Source organism: Pithys albifrons, chromosome 4 (assembly GCF_047495875.1).
Source record: "Pithys albifrons albifrons isolate INPA30051 chromosome 4, PitAlb_v1, whole genome shotgun sequence".
NCBI lineage: Eukaryota > Metazoa > Chordata > Aves > Passeriformes > Thamnophilidae > Pithys > Pithys albifrons.
This window is the reverse complement of record NC_092461.1, coordinates 64,064,908-64,087,744: the sequence shown is the minus strand read 5'-3', so window position 1 is coordinate 64,087,744 and position 22,837 is coordinate 64,064,908. Positions and strand designations below refer to the sequence as shown.

The 22,837-nt window shown below is 42.6% G+C and overlaps 1 long non-coding RNA gene across 1 annotated transcript; it reads right to left on the bottom strand.

Annotated features, from left to right (window-relative positions):
- Positions 1-8,483: 8,483 nt before the first annotated feature.
- LOC139671501 (uncharacterized) lies at positions 8,484-21,629 on the bottom strand. The gene is made up of 3 exons (XR_011697733.1): positions 21,505-21,629; positions 17,575-17,629; positions 8,484-8,605 (listed from the first exon to the last, which is right to left on the bottom strand). It is a non-coding gene; the product is annotated as an uncharacterized lncRNA (long non-coding RNA).
- Positions 21,630-22,837: the final 1,208 nt, after the last annotated feature.

The following is a 22,837-nucleotide window of genomic DNA, read 5'->3' as shown; positions in this document are numbered from 1 at the left end:
TCATGGTTCTCTTCCCTATACATGGATGCCAGGAAATCGGTGTATTCAGCTGGCCCCGAGCGTGAAAGGTCCCACCACATATGTGGTGTGCATCTGACCTTGTCAGGGTCATTATTGGCTTGCCCACCTCTTCCAAAAAGCACGTCCATCATTGCCATCTCCCTCAGACGTAAAATTCCTTCTTCCATCGTCTTCCAAGTCTTCCTAATATGATGTTCCTGCAGGATTTCTCTATAAACAAACTTCTCTCTTACACTCGTTAGAAGTCGTGCCCAGAGTGAAAGGGGCTTTGATTCCCTCACGAACACCTGTTCAATAGCCACGTCCTGGGCCAGAGCCCCCAAAAACCTGGCTTCAGCACCATCCAGTTGTAAGGTTTCACCCATAAGGTCCCAAACTCGGATCAACCAAGTCAGGATGGGCTCACCCGGGTGTCGAGCAATGTCTTTCCGCAAACTACGGAGATTATCAAATGACAATGACTCAGTGATGATCTCAGGCTCTGGGTCTGCTTGCTGTGGAGGTGCAGCAGCCCCCTCATCGTCTGCTGGATGGTCTAATTTGGTCTTATATTTCCTTTTCTGAATAGGGGCAACTTCCATAGGCTTGGCCTGTCCTCCTGGTTTAGCCTCATCCTTTTCTCCCTTCACTGTGGCATCAGGGGTTTTATTCTCTCGCTTTTCCCCCTTCACTGGGCTAGGTTTCTGAATGCATTCTGGAAAAACCCTGGCCCTACCTTCAAACATTCTGTAAGCTGCAGGGATACAACCCTGCAGAAAAACCATAAAGAGCAAGATATCTCTGGCATCCAGGGAGGATTTAAACATCTCAAAAGCTGTTGTAGCAGACTTGAATGGGGAATGGACAAAGGGTTGGGAGAAGAGATTCCCCTTTGTTCCTTCCCAAGGGTCCGTACTATTATCACTGAATCCCCAGAGGTAGCAGCTTAGGTTGCGGCAGGAAAACAGCCTGGAGAGCACCACCCACATGACATCCAAAGGCATCGAATTCATGGCACCATAAATCCAGAGTAAGAACTCAATAATAATTGCGGCTATTTGAGTTTTGCTCATTGATTTGTTGATAAGACTTAAACCTGCCGCTCCTTTTGGCATGAATTTGTACCAACAAAAAGCCAATATATTATACAGGATGGTCCTGATGAACCCTAAGCTCAAGACCCACATGGTGCCACAAAATAGCAGTTATCCTTCTTTGTTTACAAGCCCCACGTTGGGCACCAAGAAATGTCTCGGTTTGAGGGGAAAAACCAAAATGTTTTACCCACAAGCAGGGGAGGGGCCTCCTCCTCAATAATCACACCACTCTTTATCAAATTTAAGAAAAGGAATTTTAATACAAGAAGGATAACTGCTATATATATATATATATATATATGTAAACAGACTAGTGCAACCCACTTCCCCAACACCATAAGAGGAAAAAAAAAAAAAAACAACAACAACAGAACCCAGCAGGTTTTCCTCCGGGAGAAAAGGTTATACTTAAGTGTCCTTGTCACAGCCCGCTGGCTGCAGAGTGAGTTTCAGTCCCTCTCCAGCGAAACAGACGACCAGTGGGCTTTCAGATGGACTCAGTCTCTTTCCCCTGTGTTCCCCGTCCAAGAAGCAGAAAGGTACGAGCAACCAGCAGCAAATCCAAGGCAGGTAGCAGGACGGCAGGAAAAAGTAATCCGAAGTAGGCAGCGGCAAGACAGCCAGGGAAAACCCCAGCAGTAACCAGCAGGGCAGCCTGCCTCCTTGGAGCCCCCACTCCCCCGTTCCGCCGAGCCAAGACTGAGGAGAAAATCAAAAAAAAAAACAAAAGAGACAAACCTGCCCCCACCCCAGCGATCACAGTTAACTGCTTCTTTTGTTAACCGCTGGCCTGGGCAGTTAAGTGGCAGGGGAGAGAATTTACATAATAATCCCAAACTACAACATGTGGCTACTGATGTGGATGGGCTTTTCTCCTGCACCCAGATCCACAGATAGGGACGGGGTAGCTGGTAGGCAGCTGACAGCAGAACTTGGAGCCACTGCTTGAAGGAAGTGTCTTTATGGAAGAGAAAAGTTTGCCTTATTTATTTATTTATTTATTTATTTATTTATTTATTTATTTATTTATTTATTTATTTATTTATGTATATTGATGTGATAAGCAAAAATTCCTCTAAGCACTGTGACAGTAATTAAATTTACAATCCCCAATGGATTATTCTGTGAATTATGCCAATGTAGGTATTGACAAGGTGCCTGTAAAACCCTACTGTTCCAGCACACAAAATGAACATATGTGTCATGCTGAGGGAGCAGTACTGTTGTTGGTGTACACTCACCTCCCACATGAAATGTCATCATACCTGTTAAATGACACTTGAAAATGTGTTAGTACTTAACCAGAAATATTTTCAAAATAACACTTGAACATAAGAATTCTTAACTGCTGGAAACTTTCCCCAATTTCCTGCTAACATTTACTTGCTGAAGAAGCTCACTTCTCAAACAGATTGCAAGAAAAATTAGGAGACCTACTGGCTGAGCTGAATGCCCAGACCATGAATGCTTTTTAATAAGATCTTGACATTTCTCTTTATGATCCTGCTTAACACAATGCTCTTCAATTTTGTTTCCTGAAAATAAGTTTTATTGAAAAGAAAGAAACAAAAAGTGTAAAAACTTCATGTAAATATCCCTAGGTCACTTACAATATGTTAAAGACAAACTGCTAAGAACATTACTGTTGCACAGGCAAGCACTTAAGAAAAGACTTGAATTAAAGTTGCCCATGGAGAAAGTGATGTGTGACGGTGGAACTGAAGACAGTCATAGGGAAAACAAGGGATGTGTGACAATCCCCTGTACTGGGATCTTACAGGCAACCTAATGGTGTCATTTTGTGTCTTTTGACACTTGAAGCTTTTAACCACAGTATTCTGCTCAGTCATTTTATATGCATTTTTCTAGCTCTGCTCGAAATGCTGGAAATGCTCTAGCATTGTTTTACAGTGCTGCTCACCATCAGCAGGACCACAGACCTACAGCAGGACCACAGTCACTGCAGAGTCACCAGAGAAGACAGAAACAAACATGATTTCTAGAAAGTTCATCTTCAGACCCACTTGAGCTCCAACTTCTGGTCAGGGCTGTGACTTGGCCCCATAGCATGAGAGCAGGAGAGCTGAAGGAGAACTTGATTCTCAGTCCTAGAATTTCACAAGGAAGCACTGGCATGAAATTGCACTGTATCTGGCTGGGATGGAGTTAACTTTTTTCATAACATTTCATATGGTGCCATAGCTTGGATTTGTGACTAAAACAGCATTGGTAACACAGCAGTCTTTTATGTATTGCTGAGCAGTGCCTGCACAGCACCAAGGCTTTCTCTGCTCCTCACCCTACACACCATGGAGCAGGCTGAGAGTGGGCAAGAAGCTGGCAGGGGAACAGCTGGGGTAGCTGACCTGAATTATCTAAAGGAATTTTCCGCACCATATAAACCTGGAAAGACCAGTTTTCAAATGGCAACTTTCCAAACTAGCCATTGCTCAGAGACCGACTTGGCATCGTGGGGATGATTATCCTTTGCATCGTTTTTTTTTCATTCTCTTACATCCATTCATTGACTCAACTGTGTTTATCTCAACCTAGCAGTTTTCTCACTTTTGCTCTGTTAATTCTCTCTCCCCCATCCTTTTGAGGTGAGGGGGTGAGTGAAAGCCTGGGTCAGGGCTTAGTTGCTAACCAGATCAACCAACCCCAGAAGGTCCTAAGCTTGATTTTCCTGTTGTTGTCAGTGGTCAGTTAGTGCAAGAGCTGGATACAAGGTGGAAATTCATCACCACACCACAACAACAATAACACCAAGAAAAATGTCACTGTTGGTGTTGCAAAGCCAGCAGAGAGAATTCACCTTTGCTGGATTTTACTCAAACAAGTTGCAGAATCTAACTGGGACACTTCTCTGGCTGGTACAGAAAAGCAAACAGCCATGTGCTACCTGCATCTAAGAGTTGGATAACCAGCAAATATGTTGTAGGAGAGATGGTAGTCACCAGCTAAACAAAATCTTGCTCCTCTCTTCAAACCTATAACTTTGATTCAAGGTTTAAATGTCAGTGCTTGTCACATCCACTTTTTCCTGCCTCAGGCTAGTCCTATGACAGAAATGTCTCCATATTCTGTGCTTAGAAATAATTTTCAGTGGACCTGACATTTTACTGACCACAGACTGTGATGACTAATGAAGTATATATGCCATGTTCTAACTTGCAGTTTGACAACAGTGAGAAAATTCAAGAACTATTGTGCTTCAAAATGCAAGAAGTCCAGAGCCATAATACAAATTCTTAGTCACACCATTAATCTAGGACATGAGTTTCCAACAGGATTACAAGGTGATTTGATTTCTTTGTTTCCAATAATGTTATTCAAGCTTCTGATTTACTTGAAATAACTCATCACTTGGTCTGTATTTGTCTTGCAATTTACTTTAAATTTCAAAAGAGGTAATTAAAGCATTCCATGAAGAGCTCCAATAGCCAAGTGCAGTGTCTTATGGTAACAATTCAACAACAGAGTGTTTGACATATCCATACCACCAGAAGCATTACTCTCAGGCTGTCTCCTATATTATGGCCTCATGACACAAGGATTGATGCAAACCATAACCAACATTGCTATTTACTGACATAGCAATAAAAATTAATTAGCTGTAAAGGTTTATTGAAAATGTGTAGAATTCTGAATGATCTGAAAATATGCTACTAGCTCTCCCTTCTTCTTACAAGAGTGTCATAGTCTGTCATTTCCTGAAGTTGGATAGTTTTTTTTAGTAGAATTAATATGCACAAAAATTAGTCCCCTTTTAATATGCATCAAAAATACCCAAGAGGTAGCCACCTTTTGAAGGTCTGAGGCATTTTGAATACAATTTAGTGGCAAGTGTGAAAAACAAATGAGTGTCGTAAGAAGTCCTCAGAGATTTCCAAATGCCATAAGCAGACAGAGAGTTATTGATTGTTGCTTAACATGCCTGTAGAAAATAATGGGGTAACAGCATCTGTGCTATAGCAAATAAAGTTATTCTGTCTGTTGTGCCAGCACCAATATTTGGACATGTCCAGAGTTGAAGACTCATTATTTGTAATGCCAACTCCACCATAACCAGAAGGGACAGCAACTGGGCTCTTGAGCCCTTGTGCTTGCACCAAAATCGTGAAGCAGTTTGAGGAAGAAAAGGCGAATCAATAAGTAATTATTTTACAGCCCTCGCCACTCTTTGCCCATGTCAACTAATTGAACTAATAAATAATTCATTATTTCTTGCTACCTCGCTGGAGACAGGCAGCAGTTTCCTCTAATGTGTCATTGCTGTTGATAAAGAGGTGACAGGGATGATCTTTCTCCATCTCCTTTCAGTCACAAGTGGCCTCGTGAGTTTGACAGTGGTAATTCAGGGTCTGTGCCAAGCTGAGCAGGGCTGGTGAGAGAAGAGGAATGCCCATGGTGCCCAGGCTATCTAATAACAGCATATTAGGTATTGCATTGTGGCTGCACCTAACAACACAAGTGGGTCTGGAGGCTGATGTACATGGTTCCCACTCCTGTGTTTCTCTGATGTAGCTCAAGTGAGATGACAGCTGGGGACTGTCATGGCACTGCAGGATCTGGGAGCATCTTGAAAAGCAGCAGGGGTCCCTGGGCACAGCAGGAAGGGCCCTAGCAGCCCATCCCATCCCATCCCACCCTATCCAGGAGCAGGGCTTCAGGGGGCACCAGGGCAGTCCCAGTCCCCCACATCAGGCGCTTGCCTGGAGATGGGCCAAGGTCGGGATGGGATATCAGCCCACAGGTGGAGGTAAGGAACAGGCCCAGTGAGGGTAAACAGGGTCAGGCATGCTCAGCGTGGTCTGGCTCAATTCTGGCCACATCATCCCCATAACCACGGGGCCAGGGACTGCCCTCAGCTGCACCAGCACTGGGCTGCTCTGAGCCTGGTAACAAGTGCCAGGATCAGGGGATGTGCTTAGTGCCCTGGCAGGCAGGACAGATGAAACTCTCATGAGATGGGTTTGTGAGAGCTGGAAAAAGCAGGCAAGTTGTCAGGGCATTTTCATCCCCCTGCATTTGGCTCTGGTGAGGCCGCACCTCAAATTCTGTGTTCAGTTTTAGGCCACTCACAAGGAACACATTGCAGTGCTGGAGCATGTCTAGAGAAGAGCAACGGAGCTGGTGAAGGGTCTGGAGCACAAGTCTGATGAAGAGCAGCTGAGGCAGCTGCAGTCATCTGGCCAGGAGAAAAGGAAGTTTGTGAGGGGGACCTTATCACTCTCTAGAACTACCTGAAAGGAAGTTGTAAGTGAGGTGTGTACCTGTTCTGCCAGGTAACAAGTGATAGGACAAGAGGAAATGGTCTCAAATTGAGAAAGGAGATTAAATATTAGGAATTTCTTTTTCACAGAAAGATTTGTAGAGCATTGGAACAAAATGCCCAGGGAAGTGATTGAGTAAAACAGTGTAGTAGGTGCTCTGAAGTCATTTAGACCTACAGTCTCAAATTGACATGAGGAAGTTACAGAAAGAGACACTGGAGCCAACTACATGTGGAAGTGGAAATGGAACTGTGCTGGTTTAAAGGTAAACCAGCAGGAGAAATGAACCCAGCTCAAAAGAGATTACAAGCCAGAGTTACAATTTACTGGAATGATTACGATAAATACAATGATACAGAAAAAAAATTGGGTTTAACCCACAAAACCCAGCACCCTGGAGCACAAACAGAATGGTGTTTGTCAGCCCCTGAGCTGAGCACCATGTGCCCCCCCTGAGTACAAAGTAAAAGGAAAGGAAAACCTGTTGGTGAGGATGATGGTCACAGTCTGGTCAAGAGTGGCCATCAGTCCTGTTGAGGTTCTGGTCCTCATCTCGATCCAACGAGTGATACCAGAAGTTCCCACACCCCACGATTATATATGCTCAGGTTCAGATGGGAATGCCCAGTACCTCCCCCAGGGTGGAGAGTTCCACAATGGGTGATCTAACTCTGTGAGTCATGGGATACTTTTGGGATCATTGATGGCCCATTAGCAGACATGACCCCTCAGGCTGGGAGTGAAGGTGCTAATTCCTCTCCAGAGGGAACTTACCATACATTGGTGTGAAAACAAGGAAACACTTCCCTATCTCACAGGGTTCTCTAACACCCAGCTTGCAGACTGAGCTGTCAGGTGTGCCCTGGGCAGCTGCTGCAAACAATCCATTATACAGTCCATCAGAAATTACTTAGAGGGTGTAGAATACACAGTTTTGGTTATGTCCACACAGTGATAAACTGATCCTGGCCACTGTAACTAGGACAGGAACAAATAGCTGGGAGGAGAGCAGCAGAGCAATGGCTGGCAGCATTCAAACTGTATTTCAGTGAATAGGTCATGGGTGAAACCCACAGCAGTTTTGCCATTGATTTCACTCTAGATCTCCAATCTGCTCTAGGTCTGTAGAGTGTAATTTCAGGGCTGTTACAAATGCATTTGAACTTCAAAATAAAGAATTGCCTTTGGCCTCCACTAACACCTCACTTACTGCTGTTTTCTCATGCTATGCTTGTGCCTGTAGCTGTAACCTAACGCATGGACAGCCACTCAGCAGGAATAAGCTGTCACTGATCTACTGGCTTAAATAGCAGTTGCTTAGATTTATACCTGCCTGAGATTCTACTCTGAGAATTTGGCAGTTAGATCAAGAAAGAGCTAATTCTAAAATCTTTTATATTTTGAAATGAAAATATCTTTGTACTCTAAATCTAAGCCTATACCAAATCTAGTATACTAACAAGGTAATAGGAAACATGAAGAACAGGTACAATTCAGGTAAATCAGAAATCACTTATGGTTTGATAATATTAGAGATTTTTACCTCCTGCAGTAGTATGTAATAGCAAGTTGGTTAATCAGCAGAGGAAATGCACAGGATCACTATAAATTATTTAATTCAAAAGTGACAGGAAAAGATTATTAATGAGTGATACTTTCATATAATGCCCTCATGGTGAGATCTTCTGTAGTTTAATGAATTAACATTGTTACAAGGATTTTTGCTTAAGCCTTCTACATTTAATTTGATTGTGTTAAATGTGCCACTTATTTGTCTTTATTAATAGGATTTCTATTTTTAGATATTGGTCCCAACATGAGCAATGGGACAATATAATCAAAAGTGGCTTCTATGATACATACTCTTTACAGGAAGACTGAGTTTTTTCTCTGAGTTTCTTCATCTTTCAATATTTCATCTGGTCTTGCTGCAAGCATAAGCCCTGACAGTCAGCATCTAAAGAGTAGGAGATTAGAGAGACCAGTTAGGTGATGCAGGAGGCTTGGTACTATCAAGCAGCTTTTACTTTAATTTCAGGTAATATTTTTTTTATAGCCAGGGAAATGTCAAGTCTAGTTCTGAACCTTTGTCTTTGCCTTTTACCTGGAGTTCATCCCATGCTTGTAGTCACACAGCAATATTGCCGTTTTCATTTCACTGGTCTGATTTCTTCCTGTTCTGTTTCTTCCAACTCAGAGTTTTGTCCGTCTTTCAAACAGATTATAGTATAACTGCAAAAAGTACAGAAGGCATGGTGGAAAGGGACCTCTGGATATCCCCTGGTCCTACTGCACTTTGAAAGCAAGAACTCAGATTAGGTTACCAAGGGCTCTGCCAAGCCAAGGCTTGAGTGACTCACTTGTAGTGATGGAGATGCTACCACTTGTCTGGACACCCTCTTCCAATGTTTAACTGTTTTCATGGAGATTTGGGTTTTCTTGTATCCAAATAGAATATCCCATGGAATAACTTGTGTTCATTGTTGTCTCGCCCTGTCACTGTGCAAACCTTTTACCAGTTTATGAGGCACCAGATTATCAAGTACTGTAAATCAACACAGTTCTGCTAACACAAACCATCTGCATTAGGTATCTGTGCTTTCTCCACTCTAACTTGACATCAGAATAAGTATCCCTGGGAGTCTCAGCATGAGAGGCTGCAGTCAGGGACTAGGGTCTGTGAATACAGGTACCAAACTGTCTGCATAACTGATCTTCTGAGCATCTCTGCAGATGATGTAGCACAGGGGCACTTGGCCTAGAGTCATTGGGTTAGAGCCAGCCAGCCTGAAGACTAATCTGTCTTCTGCAAAAGACACAGAAATGTTGGCAGGGGCAGATTGGAAGCTAGAGAAGTTGTTCTAGCAGTCTGTGACCTGCTGCCTCCTTTTCCTGAAGTAGTGCAGCCCCTGCTGTTACATCCAACCTTGTGACCTATTGAACTTACATGCTCTCATTCATTTGGTTCATGTGACAGAGCATGTTGGATTCCATGGCAAAGAAACTGACACTGCATAGAGCCCACAAGACCTTCCACACAGCCCCTCTGTTCAAAGTCAACATGTATTTCACCTGGCCCTGCTTTATCCCAACCTTCACCTAGCTTATGTGACTGTTTAAATACATTTCTTGCTTTGGGTTAAGGGGGTTTAGAGTTTGTGGAGTTTGATAGGTTTTGAGGGGGTTTTAGGAGGACTTTTTGTTTGGTTTGGTTTGGTTTGGTTTGGGGGTTTTTTTGGAGGCAGGGGCAGTTCTTGACTGAATAGTTAAAGCTTGGGTTAGGAATAAATACCTTTTTGATTATTGACTGAATTCCAGCTGAACACAGCAAGACAACTAGAAAGGTCTTTTAGGACAGGAAAATAAGTGGGTTTTTTCCCATATGCAAAGAATACAGAGGAGTAATCAGGAGGCAAAGGACCTGTCAGAGCAATGAATGGTCACACTGTTGGCAGTGCATCAAAGGTTATGCTCAAACTGCAGAAGAAGACTGGAAATCAACAAATGAAAAGGCTAGAAAAACTCATTTTGGAGACTCACCCATAAGTAACACTGTCCTTCCACACCCTCCTCCTACCCTAGACAAAGTAATTACATGTGAGGTATAATAAAGAACTGAATACAGATTGCTGTTTTATTGAAGAGATGTGGCATGAATCTGATTCCCCTTGCCCTAGAGATGTGGAAAGAAATGAGCTCAACCTAGGCAACAGGAAGAGCAAACACATAAAACTATACTTGACTAGTTAGAGAAAATTCAGTTTGAATGAAACCTAGAAGGCATGACTGAACATGACTGCTACAAAAGTTCACCATGAAAATTAACTTTTTTAAAATGCAGCCTATACCGACAAAAAGAAAACACCACGGACAAGTGAAAAATTCTTATTTACCTGAAATTGTAGGTAGCAATCTCAGATCTCTCCAGATTTTTGACACTAACTGCTCTTCTAAAACTTAAAAAATGTGAGTTCTCACTGTCTGCCTCATACCCCCAAATGGGGAGGTGGAACTGAGGTCACAGGATTGGCTGGGGTCACTCCTCAGTTGCGGGAGTCCTGGGGGTGCAGGGAAGCACTGGCCAGAAGTGGCTAAGTAACCCTGTTCTGATTTCTTCCACCCTTGCTTCACCCATATGGCCATCATCCCGAAAGCTGAAGCATCTTCTTCTTTTCCTTGACTCTAACGGTTCATCATTTCACTTACTGCCATCTCGCAAAGCTTCTCATAAAACCTTGTGAAAGACCTTACTGAAAATATGAACCCAATCAAGTCTAAGTGAAGACTCACACCAAAACTGGAGAGAGAATCAACTTGGGAAAGTCCTACTTTAAACTAGCAGTTAGAGGGGAAAAAAATCCAAAATGGTCTCTTTCACAACTCCTCAGTAGCAAACATTATTGTAGACCACTTTTGAAGAACAGTTTTGATACAATTGGAGTCAAATAAGCTCAAAAGATATTGCACTATGTTCATTACGGAAAATTCTTTAAAAGCTGCTAAGAAATAGGAAAAATTCTAACACAGTTGAATCATTTACTCAAAAATACATTCATTAGGAAAAGTTATCTATGAAAGTTTTATCATTTTTTCTGATGACCTAAACCCCCAAAATTTAGCTTATTCATCTTAGAAAACTGGTTGTTACCAAAACTGTCCTATTCTGAGAAAGAACTAAATCAGCATCCACATCTGGAACAAAAATTGAATGACACTACATTACAAATACAGCTTAAGGCTTATACACCTACATAAAATATTGGCATTTTTCCTGTCCAAAAACCCGAATATTTTGATTAGTTTGTCTTATTTCTTGAATTATATTGAAGTATGCTTTTATTTTCCTTTCCAAGGAAGGATAGCAGGATCCTGAGGCAGAGAAGTTTTTTAATACAAAACCAAAAGCAATATATTGTTTTATGCACAAGAATGAAGAAAATGATCCCCTTGCAGTGCCTTTGGTGGGTGTCCTGCTAATTTCCGTTGTGCCATTATCTTGTCTATAATATAAGACCATGAAAAAAATTAAATATGGAAGCTGTATCTTAAACATATTTTAGAATAGTTAGATTCTTGCAAATAATTAACAAAGTTCCCACTACACTAATTAGATATTCAAATTCACCTAGTGGCTTTGTTGACACCTCCCACACATCCTTTGATACAGCTGTGGATAAGACGCAGGATCCATACAGTTATTTTAGGGACATCTTCATGCAGAGAACTGTTGCAAAATCTCACTAATTATGCAGAAATGTACAACAGGAAATTATGCAGACTGGTGGTGGGGTTTGCACTCCTTTTCCACATAAAACCAAAAATCATCATGCAGCAAAATTCAGCTTTTATGCACTGTTTTACGCACACAGGGCATCAAACAAGTACATGCCCTTATGACATACTGTCATTTATGTCAATAACAGCAAAATATAACTAAGCAAGTTTATCATTTGAGAAAGCAGATTCTACGATTGTGCTCTAATCTTCACTGAATTGAAGAGTAGCACCAGGTGCATTTTAGAGGCAGAAATTTGCTCCTTGGGTGTTTTAAAGGGGGCAGTGGGCACACACTGATGGCTGAGACAGGAGCTGTAGAGCTACAAGGAGCCACTGTGACAGCAGCAGGGCCCTGAGTGCATTCCCTGCACTGGGTGCTGCCATCAGGCTTGTCACGGCAACTCAGTAGCAGCACAACCACTTTCCCACAGGAGAACATGGCCAGAATCAAAACACATCTGACTCCAGTTCCCCACACTGGACCTGACCCTAACCCCCACCCATGGACTGACACCTTGTTCCAGCCTCAGCCCATCCCCAGGTAAGTGCCTGAAGGCCAGAGCTGCTCCAGTGTCCCTCAGCTGCCAGGCTCTTGGCTAAGGCAGTGGGGCCCCAGCTGGTTCCCCACTGCTTGGCCCCACACAGTCATTCTGATTTTGACCCACAGCAGGGTGTATAAATGGCATTTCATGTTCTGATTGCACAGAAAAACACACAAATTCAAGGCTAAAGAGCATATCAGGCTTTCCATGAGAGAATCACCTCAACTGATTTTAAGGGCAGAAACCATCTGCCTGAATGTGAGCACCTGACCCCATGCTAGGGTCCCGTAGGCTCTGCCACCCAGTCTCCTGCACTGCTCCAGCAAGACACAGATTTCCCACTGTTCCTGCCTGATATCCTCCAGCCTTGCCATGGGATGGGCCATCTCTGAACATCTATGGCAAGGGAACTGAACTGAGCACTGACTGTCCAAATGGTGAAAGTGAAATTCCTCCTTGGTTCAAGACACACACATTTAGCTGTGACAGATGTTGCTATGGGAGACAAGTGTCTAAGCTTCCCATCATTGCCAGCAGAGCTCTAACCAATACTGTCAGGGGAGGGTAAAGAGCTGGCCAGCCAGAAGTTGTTTACTGTTTGGTAGGCAAAAACACTGCCTTGAGTTGTCAGGGAGCAGCAAGAGTGGGCCTGCTTTGGAAGGGGAGCTAGAACCCAAGGCTGGCAGCAGGATAGGCAGGGCAGCAGCCTTGCAGATGCTGGGCACTTTTCTGGAGCATCTGGGCAAGAAGAGCTGAACAGACATGTCAATGGGACCCATCATCAGCCAAGAGCCCTGTGATCCCACAATGATGACCACATCTAAGCTGGTCCTGAGCCAAGGCTGCCAAGCCCTCGGGATTCAGAGGGATTGGCACAGGTCCCTGACAGTAAGTTACATTGTCTGCTCTGAGTAGGGGCTTGATTCCTCTGTCCAAGGATAGGCATCTTGTTGTGCTTTTGGAATGTCCTTCTGTACCACTCCTGTCCTCCAGTTGCTACTTCAGAAGGGTTGGTGCCTCCTGTAGGTCCTATGATATATCTGCCAGCCCTGAGTAAGTACATTTGATTCTCTGAGGGATTTCAAGTGGCTATATACAGCAGTTTAGACACCAATCCACACCACACAGAGTTCTACTTGTAGGCACCTAGTTGTAATCTGCACCTAAATCCCATTCCAGGTTTCCTGCCCCAGCTAAATGCCTGCACTCTCCCTCTGCCAGCAGTGGTGAGAGAAAACCAGCTCCAGAGGTAGTTCAGCTCATTTTAGGTGAGTTAGACAAATGCCTCTTCTAAAGATGTACCTTGCTGTGAACCAGCACTCCCAGGTCCTTTTCCGCTGAGCAGCTTTCCAGACACTCTGCCCAAAGTCTGTGGTGCTGCCTGTTGCGACCCAAGGGTGGGACCTGGCACTTGGCCTTGTTAAACCTTATACAATTGGCCTCAGTCCCAAAATAGTTATCTAATAACCAGGTAAATTTGGATGAGGTTTGTCCCAACCTTTGTTTTGAGAGATGTGGCTGTGCAAGAGATACTGATTGAAGACTAAAGACCATGATCCTAGTGCAAATTCCTAGTGTAAGGAGTCACTAACACTTAGGGCAGCTACACTGCATGTATACCAACAGGGTAAAAATCTGCACCTGGGTCTTCTTAGAAGTTCCCCAGCCCTGGCAATGTTAAGTCTAGCCCCTCAGCTCCTGTCTGCATCCTCTCAGGATTTACAAACTGACAACTCTCTGTTTTGTCTGCAGCACTTGAATCACCCAGGAAGCAAACCTCTGTGTGCCCTAATACATAAAGGCCCACACAAAACAGCAAAGAGGAACAATTTCCTCATTTTAATACAATAATTTAGTTGAAGCAACACTCAGCCAGCAGGTGGGTGACCTGGGCTCAGTGACCTGCTCTCAACCTGACACACCACTTCTCCAGAGCTCTCTCCGAAGGTAGAGAGAAGAAACTGTAGACAGAAAGAATACATGAGAGCATCTAATCAGATATGTAGAGCACTCACTTGAGAGAGAAGAAATTAGCACTTCAGTTTCTGCATCAGCTATTATTTATTTCATCAAATGGCTGCCTGATATAAACCACAAACATTAATTGGCACAGAGTTGTGGTATTAAAGTTCTTTGTTCTTGTTCTTATACCCCAAGTAACTATGGATTCCAGTGAAAAATTAGTAGAAATTACATAATTCATTTGCCTCTTTATACATCAACTCATCAAAAGCCTATTGAAATATTTCTTCCTGCTCCCTGCACTTCACACCCACACTAATCAGGCCTGAAAGTTTGTTAAGGTGATTAATACAGCAACACAATATTTTGCCATGAAGTGATGTAATGATGGAGAGTATAATGAGGACAGAGCAAGACTCTTTTCAGAGGTGCCCAGTGCCAGGACCAGAGGCAATGGCACAAACTGAAACACAGGTGGTTCCCTCTGAACATGAGGAAACACTTTTTCACTGTGAGGGTGACCAAGAACTGGCACAAGTTACCCAGGGAGACTGTGGAGTCTCCATCCCTGGAGATACTCAAAAGTTGCTTGGACATGGTCCTGGGCAATGTGGTCTAGGTGGCTTTGTGTGAGCAAGGCATTGAACCAGGTGCCCTCCAGGTCCCTTCCCACCTCTACCACTCTGTGAGCCTGTGCTTATTTCATTCACTGGGTCTGAAGGAGCACCAGGTGCATTGTGTCAGTAGTGTTATTGAGGTGCTTCAAGGCTGCAACACGAGCTGTGACCAGCAGAACTCAGGTGTCAAAGTTTGGAGACTGCTGAAAATCCCCACAGAAGAGAGAACCTTGGGAAAAAATAGATTACTCGGGTACATGACACATTCTGCTTTGCTTCAGGGAAAAATACTGGAAAAGGTCACTGACTCAATTTATTTTTGACCCACTTTAAACTTTGTTTAAAGGACATGATTCTGGGAGCTCATTTACACTGGGGTGAACAGCACAGCTAATATGCCTTGGGTGCTAATCATTTCAATTAACAAAAACTAATAATTTTGACTAAAAATGTAAGCAGACTCACATTCTCCCTCACAGCCAAATGTACAGGGGCTCTATTAATTTCTGTCAATCCATGAAGTGCAGTTAGGGTTGTCTCCTCTTTTTGAGTCCAAATCCAGTGTTTGGCTGCAACCTGCATTCTTCAAAGTCTCACCCATCACTCAGCAGGAAATCCACAGTCCTGGTAGTTGTGTCAGGACACAGTTTGTCCTTCCAACAAAGGGCATTTTGTTTTTCTTTGTTAGCTGTCTTCCTTTCCTCAACAACACCAACAAAACCCTTACATAATTAAAACTGTAGCTCTGTTTTAAGGCGTTTTTAAAGACAGTCTGAAGGAATGAGCTAACAGCAATGCACATAGCAATGGGAGTACAGAACTGTAAACAGGTTCTCCCTTAAACAGGGAGAAATGGTGAGAAACAAATTGCTGTGCTATGAAAATTGACTGTGCGTCACAGGCAAATTAAAACAACCATTCAGAAGGCAAAATGTGATTTTTTTTGAAATGTAGAAATATAATCAATAGCATAACTGTTAGAAACAGTTAATAGCAGAATCATGTTTAAAAGGTTTGCAGCCTTATTTTTCAGTAGCTCCCTCTAGCTTGGTAGCTGGACAAAAATATTTCTAAGATTAGATTCAGGAAAATGTAGACTAAACACAGGACATTAAACAACACTTTATGAAAAAAAATCTAAAATTTTCAGCTGTGAGTGTCTTTGGTAAGAGGTTCACTCTTAGGTGACTGGATGCAGATCTTACTCATTTCAAGAAGGGTTGTGGGGTTAGGCATGTCTTAGCATAAGGACACTTTTATCCAACTGTTGTCAATGTACATGTAGAAGTTCTGAACCTGCTCTCCATTTTTCCAAGCAATTTCTTTTAATCTTCCTTCTTCTCTCTGCTTCCCTATCTAAACCTTTTCCCCTCTGCTCTTATCTAACAAAGACAGACATGACTTTTGCATCTCACATCTCCAGTCTGGAGACTGGCTCTCCTTGCCATACTATCAAACTTCCTAAATTTGATGAGACCAGGGAGAATTATATTCCCCTCTAGCAACAGCAGAAAATACCACAAGATGTTGCTCAGTAAAGTATTGGCTTTTTTAATAACGACAAAACAGGAGAGAACAAGCACTGCAGACACAGACTCCTTCAAAAAGTTGGGGAAGTTATCACACAGCTCTGTCATCACAAGATCCACAAGAGGCAGAGGGCCAGCCTAGATATTGCTGGGTATGGTCTGCACATCTTTGAAGATATTCTCCCTCTCCTGATGTGTCAGTTAAACACATCCTGCAGAATCTACATGTCATTACTGGGGAGACTCTGGTTGACATTATCTAGTAAGAAGACACTTCTCTTCAACATATGCATGAAGAACAAAAATCTGATAAAATCATTTGGGATTATTTTACCATCATGGCCAAAGGCAACCTGAAGTGCAGAAAGTAACAGTAATCACAGAATAAACAAACACCAGACAACAATACTGCCTCTGTCTCAAATCAAGACAGTTCATTTCAAAGTTGGAATGGTTACTCTTTTACATCTAAACCCTAACAATTCCTCAGTGAAACTTAACTCACTGGAAACAGAGTAAGAGCCATCACCCTTTAGGAAAGCAACATATGACTACTCTTTCCTCCTATGACTAACCCCAATTAGAATTTACTCTCTTTATAAATATTCAGGCATCATTTGATGCACTGTTAAAGGAAGATAAATCTGAAGCCATTTCTGGATAAGGTAAAATCACAAAGATCATTCACAGGAGGTAAATGAACTCATCTGTAAGAAATGGGAAGTGAAAGCTCTACAAGGATGGAGCACTCTCAAACTATCTGAAGCACTTGATGGATCTTTTCCCACCCTCTGTGATTAATAGAACGCATAAGCTATTCAGTCTCCAAGCATTTTGCTTGAGGAAGCTTTGATTTGAAAAATGAGACAAGTGCTTCCAATGCTGTCATTGATAGGAAATTAGGTGACAGAAGAGAGCACATTTAAGCAGCTCTTAAATATTCATAATTAGAGCTGTCAAACTGCTATACAATCGCCTCTCTTTCTTCTTGCATTTACACAAACGTTCTGTCAGGAGCAATGAAAACAGCAAAGCCAGGGGGATGTGGCAGTACTAAAGTACTTCAGAAGTAATCACAGGAGGACAGACTTGGGGGTTTTTTTGGTCAAGACCCAGTATAGATATAACCATCGAGTCAGATAGATGGACCTAATAGTTAATTTGTTGTGTTGTGAGGCTTTGAGTTGCTTTTCCTTTAATGAATGGTGCCATCAGAGGTGCCTTCTTCTGCTACTTCCCCTCTGTTTGGTGCAGTAACAGAGCATTTGACTTACCAGCTTTCGAGTGTTTTCCTAGGACGACATTCCAGTCTGTTTTTTTCTCATGGCTCTGAAACAAACATAAAAAAAAATTTAAAAAAAAGAAAATGATCTAATGCAAAATTATAATAATTATTTTAAATAGTTAATTTATTTTAATTTTATGAAAATAATATAGATTTATACAGATCTCTTTTTTCTAAAGCTCCATGCTGACAGAAGGGGCTGTCAAACCATGATATCCCAAGTTGGAACGTAGGTATACTCAAAAAAAAAGAGGGATTCAATTTGTTATGAAATTCATTAACTTTTCTTCTAGCACTCTATTAATATAGAACTCCAACTCAGATCTGTTCTTTCATTCAGTTGTGTGCAGTGTGGCAAGAAACTGCAGATCTTCCCCAGCAGCCATGAGATGTACTTGAGCAGGCAGTTGCACAAGAAAAGCAGCTCTGTGCAGTCCAGGCTGCCCCTGACTGGACCACATCTCTGCCATGAAAATTCCCAGAGGAGCAATATCTGCTCACGGTGCAAATTCTCACTGTCTGGGTCATGACTACAAACACATGAGCACAGCTGCTCCTACAGAAGACAATCTTTGCTTCCTTTTTTTTTTTCTTCATGCATTTGTATGAGTTCCTCTTGTCCTGGGAGGGCACGCAAGCAAGCTACAACCACAGGAGCTCCAGTGCAGCTGAGGCCTCAGCCTGATATAAAGCACACTGCAGTGGCTTCCAGCTGACTTCAGGTCCATTAGGCTGGTACTTGAGGAACAGCAAGGACAGATTACCATTTGTCACCCAAAATGTGCAACTGCTGCTGGGACCATTCCTAAATTGGAACAGAGTTATAAGGTTGACTTGAAACGCACTTGAGAGGTAGAGAGCAGTACAAGACAGTAATTGGTACACAGTAACACTGTCCTCCAGTTTTGGTGCAGGAAATTAAGATAAATGGCTTTTGCAGTTGACACTTCAGGAGGATGTATGCATGAAGAATGGAATTACTTCCACAAACTTTTGGATAGGTCTGTATCCCTACATTAAGGAAATGAGACCAGGCTGTAAAAATTAAAGGGACTGGCATCTCAGTTTCATGCTTCTTCTAAGAGGTATCATATGTCTAGGACTAGGGAAAAATAACTGATTCACAAAACATATTGATATGGAAACTGATTTTATAATAGGAAGGAATGAAAAATTCTGAATTTATACAATTCTCTGGAAAGGGAGCAGAGACAAGGATAGACTGTCCAGGTGGTAGATGCCCAATGTCCCAGTATACCAAGCTCCAACAGTCTCAAAAGGCAGACTGGCTCACAGCTGCACATCCCAGACATGTGTCATGGAAGGTTTGGCAGACTAAAAAAATGTGGCCACTACTGGGGAACCAAGTCCCTGGATCTTTATCCCTAAATGTGTGCACTCAGATCATATCAGAAACTGGGCAGGCAGAAAGGGGGTTTGCAATGAAAGCAGGATGTTCTGAATGCATAGTTTAATGTTCATCCACATCTGCAAACAGATTGACTGAATGTGTAACTTGCAGACAAGCATAATATCGTTTTCCTACATGTTTGTGATAGTTCACTTCTTCAAATTTGTTTTTTATGCTCAATCCAACATCCCAAAAGCCTTCCTTTTAGAGTCAGAGGAAGGAGAACCATAGCATTTTCCCTTAAAACTGGACTGTCTGGCACCACCTTGCACCCCCCTCCTTTATGACTGTAAGAAAAAACAAGCATTTTGACTTGAAAAATTGTAAAAGGCTCTAATGAGGACTGGACTTTATGGTTTGTTAGGCTGATTCCCTGTGATATTTTTTCTGGAAAAAGCAAGACACTATTCTTCATTCCTTTGTTCACGTGGTGGGTGGATACTGAAACATTTCTGCTGTCACTTTTTGATTTTATGCTATGTGGCTTCATGTTGAACCTTAATTTGCTGCTTTTTATAGCTCAAGTGTTAAGAATACAGTTGAACAAATGTTTGAGCCACTCCTTAAAAAAAATCCCAAAAAACAAAAAACAAACCCTGCTGTGAATATTGATTTGCATATTTTAGCAAATTCTGGGATTACACTCCTTGTTCATCTCTGATAAGAAATCCAGTGAATTCTCTAAGGAGAAGCAACAGCAAATGTGAGCAGGGAGCACTGTGCTTTGAGCATGGGACAGGCTCAGGTCTACCAGAGAGAAGTGAAGGGCTTTGGCCAACCGTCTTAATACTGGCCACCTCTTCTCATAAAATAGGGCATGGTAATGGCTATGAGGATGCTGCCATAATCTGACCTCCTCCTTCACAAAGCTCAGGACAGTACTTGCCCTCACACATCACTTGCACAATATCGAGCAGGGAGGCTATGCTGAATTTCTGCCCCAAATGATTCAAGAGGAGAAAGCAAAAGGCATTGCAGAACCTTTTTTTCCCCTGCATGCCTTTCATGGCTGGATCCTACAGTGCTGACCTACAGATGTTTTGGGAACCCTTCTGAATTTCAGTACTGTGAGCAGGAGCAGAGCGCAGCCTGCTATAACAACAGTACAGCAAATATAGTTGTATAAATGTTTTCCAGTGCAGGAACACCCCTGGTTTAAGTGTTCTGCTGAAATGTTTTACAGCATCTTGGTCTTGGACCATGCAGAATAAGCAGGAGAATATTGACAGCACTACAGAAACACAGCAGCGAGGAAACAGAGTGAAATCCTGAGCCACTAAACACAACAGGAAATTTCTGAGGCAGCTGCCCTGGATCATTGTGTACTACCTCTTCACAGACACTTTAAAGACGTGTATACTGCTTTTATACTGTACCCCAGAGCACAGTGTTGCTGTACCTGAAAGCCCACAGTTTCAAAGAGAACAAAGAACAGAAATCTCCTCTTTCCCTCACGAGAAAAACTTGTTCATTTTTAATGTGATTTTCTGCTGGTCCACCCCCTGAGCTGACGCACTCTTAGGTCAGGCAAGTGCCACTGGCACATGGGAAGCAGCAGGGCTCCACAGCTAGGGAGGCAGGTGCAGAAAATGTCACCACCACTCTCTTTCAGCAGTGCCAACCCCTTAAACCTGTTGGCTGTATCATCACTGCACCCCGAATGTCACAGTGCATGAGACTTCTGGCACTGGATGAAATACATAAAACTTCTATTAGATACTCCTGATAGGACAGCAGATCACTTGGAGAAGCCTCTGTGAGCACAGGGCACACTGGATAAGACCAGTCTCACTGCCGTGCACAACCCCTTCTCTAGCTCACAGGTTGGTTTCCCAACTGCATCAGGTACCTCAGGGCAAGGACTGAAAGCGGGTGAGACACAAAGTGGGGCAAGAGGGGAGCATTCAGCAAGGGCAGTCAAATGAGTCCATCCAGTTTTCTGGCTTGCTTTTCACCTTTAGCCCTCAGGAGATGAGCCAGTATTTTCAAGGAATTCCTTAAGTAGTCTGATTGCCAAACCCATTTATATAGACATCATCTCAAAGCACTGAAGTGTAGAAGAAAAATAGACTATGAGTAAAAAATATAAACAAGGCGGGGGGGAGGAGGGGGGAAGAAACAGGAGTGCGGAGGAGAAAAACAGCTTCTTCAGAAGAGGTAAAAAGAGAGAAATGAGAAAACAATTACTCTAGATAGAGAATATATACATGGTACCTTGAATAGTCTATCTGTTCAGGTCCCACACAAGAAAGATAGGATCACCTCACCTACCTTGAACACCCACATAATGAGGGCTATACTGGGGTTACTCAAATTGCCACTAAGCATACTGAAAAGAAACAAACACTTCTAGGGCAAGCTTTGTCTTGTCTCAGAGTTATCCAGAATATCTTGGTATTTCTTGTTTCTCTCCACAGGCTCTAAAAGAAGCCTAAACAACCAGATCTATGTGGATACCTATAGTGTAAGTGCCTAAAGCTAGCTGAAGTTATTAACACAGTAACATACCCCACACTCCTGCATGGTCTCTTCTGCTTCTTCATGTTCTCAGTGACTCTCAAGCTCCATGTTTTTCCCACTTCTTAGAGAAAGGTGCCCACCATAGACAAAAGCTGTCACACCACCAAACTGGAAAGCAGTTGAATGTTTGGGAACCAGGACTTGGCACACCACAACACACAAAACAGGTAGGCTTAGATGTCTCAGCGTATCATTTATGTCCACTCCCAGTTTCTAACTATAAAGCCAATGCCTAGCAAAGTGGAATCCAATATATTCCTCCCAGTGTGAAAACTTCAATAAATCTTGTAGAAATAGCAACTATGTCCACTTAAATTTGTAAAATACAACTGCCTCTGGTAATGTGTCCTTCTCAGGCTTGGTTCTAGTCTTGTGTAAATCCACTGAAGTCGTGGAGAAGTTGTAATGGGAACTGAGCACAAGCCCTAGTAGAATGACAATCACAGGCACATTAAGTAACATACTAATTCAGTGCACTAAACTGGGCACTTTCCCACTTTATTTAAATAATTATAGTGAAAGGGACATTTATAGAGTGAAAAGTTTGAAACAAAGTTAGATTTAAACAAAACTGAATGAAATAAAAAGGTGCTTTTTCAGTTGGCAGAAAGAAATGGGCTATATTTGGATTTTGGTCAGAAATGCAAGGACTGTTTTTATCGCCTCTAAAAATGGCAGCAGAATTTTGAGGTCCCCAGTACTGGAAGTGATTCTAGAGGCACATCCTCTTTGGAGGAAGATTAGGGTAATTTTCCACACATTTGTGTTTATTAATAGAGGGGGGGAATAAAGATTGAACTGTCTCAGAATTGATGGAACCTCATAGAAGCCTCAGAGACAGGAAAAGCTTCTGTCCAGAGCTTGTACTTTCTACGCTAGCAGGCATATTGCATCAAAGCATTGCTGTCTACAGCCATCCCTCTCTTCATACCAAGAGAAGCTGAAAAATCACCAGGAATTACTGATCCATTTGTGGATGTACTTTTGAACCTGTTTTCAGGCAGCTGTTAAGTAAAATGGTGTTGAGTTCAATTCACAGTGATGAACTAGGTCATGAGAAGGGATGGTCCCTGTTCCTCTCCATGGTGGCCTTCCAAAGGCTGCTAGCAGAATCTGGATACCCTTGCTGAACAATAACATGGCTCAGCTATTTCCCCTTCTTTTTTTTGAGCTGATGGCCTGACTAATTGCTGGCTTTAGGTATTTTTGGATGGATTTGGGCCAACAGCCAAGTGACCTTGAGCTCATCATGTTCTGCCAGCTGTTCTGCGATGCTGTCTGCCTACTTCTCAACTCCCTCCCTGCTCTCACCTGCAGAGAG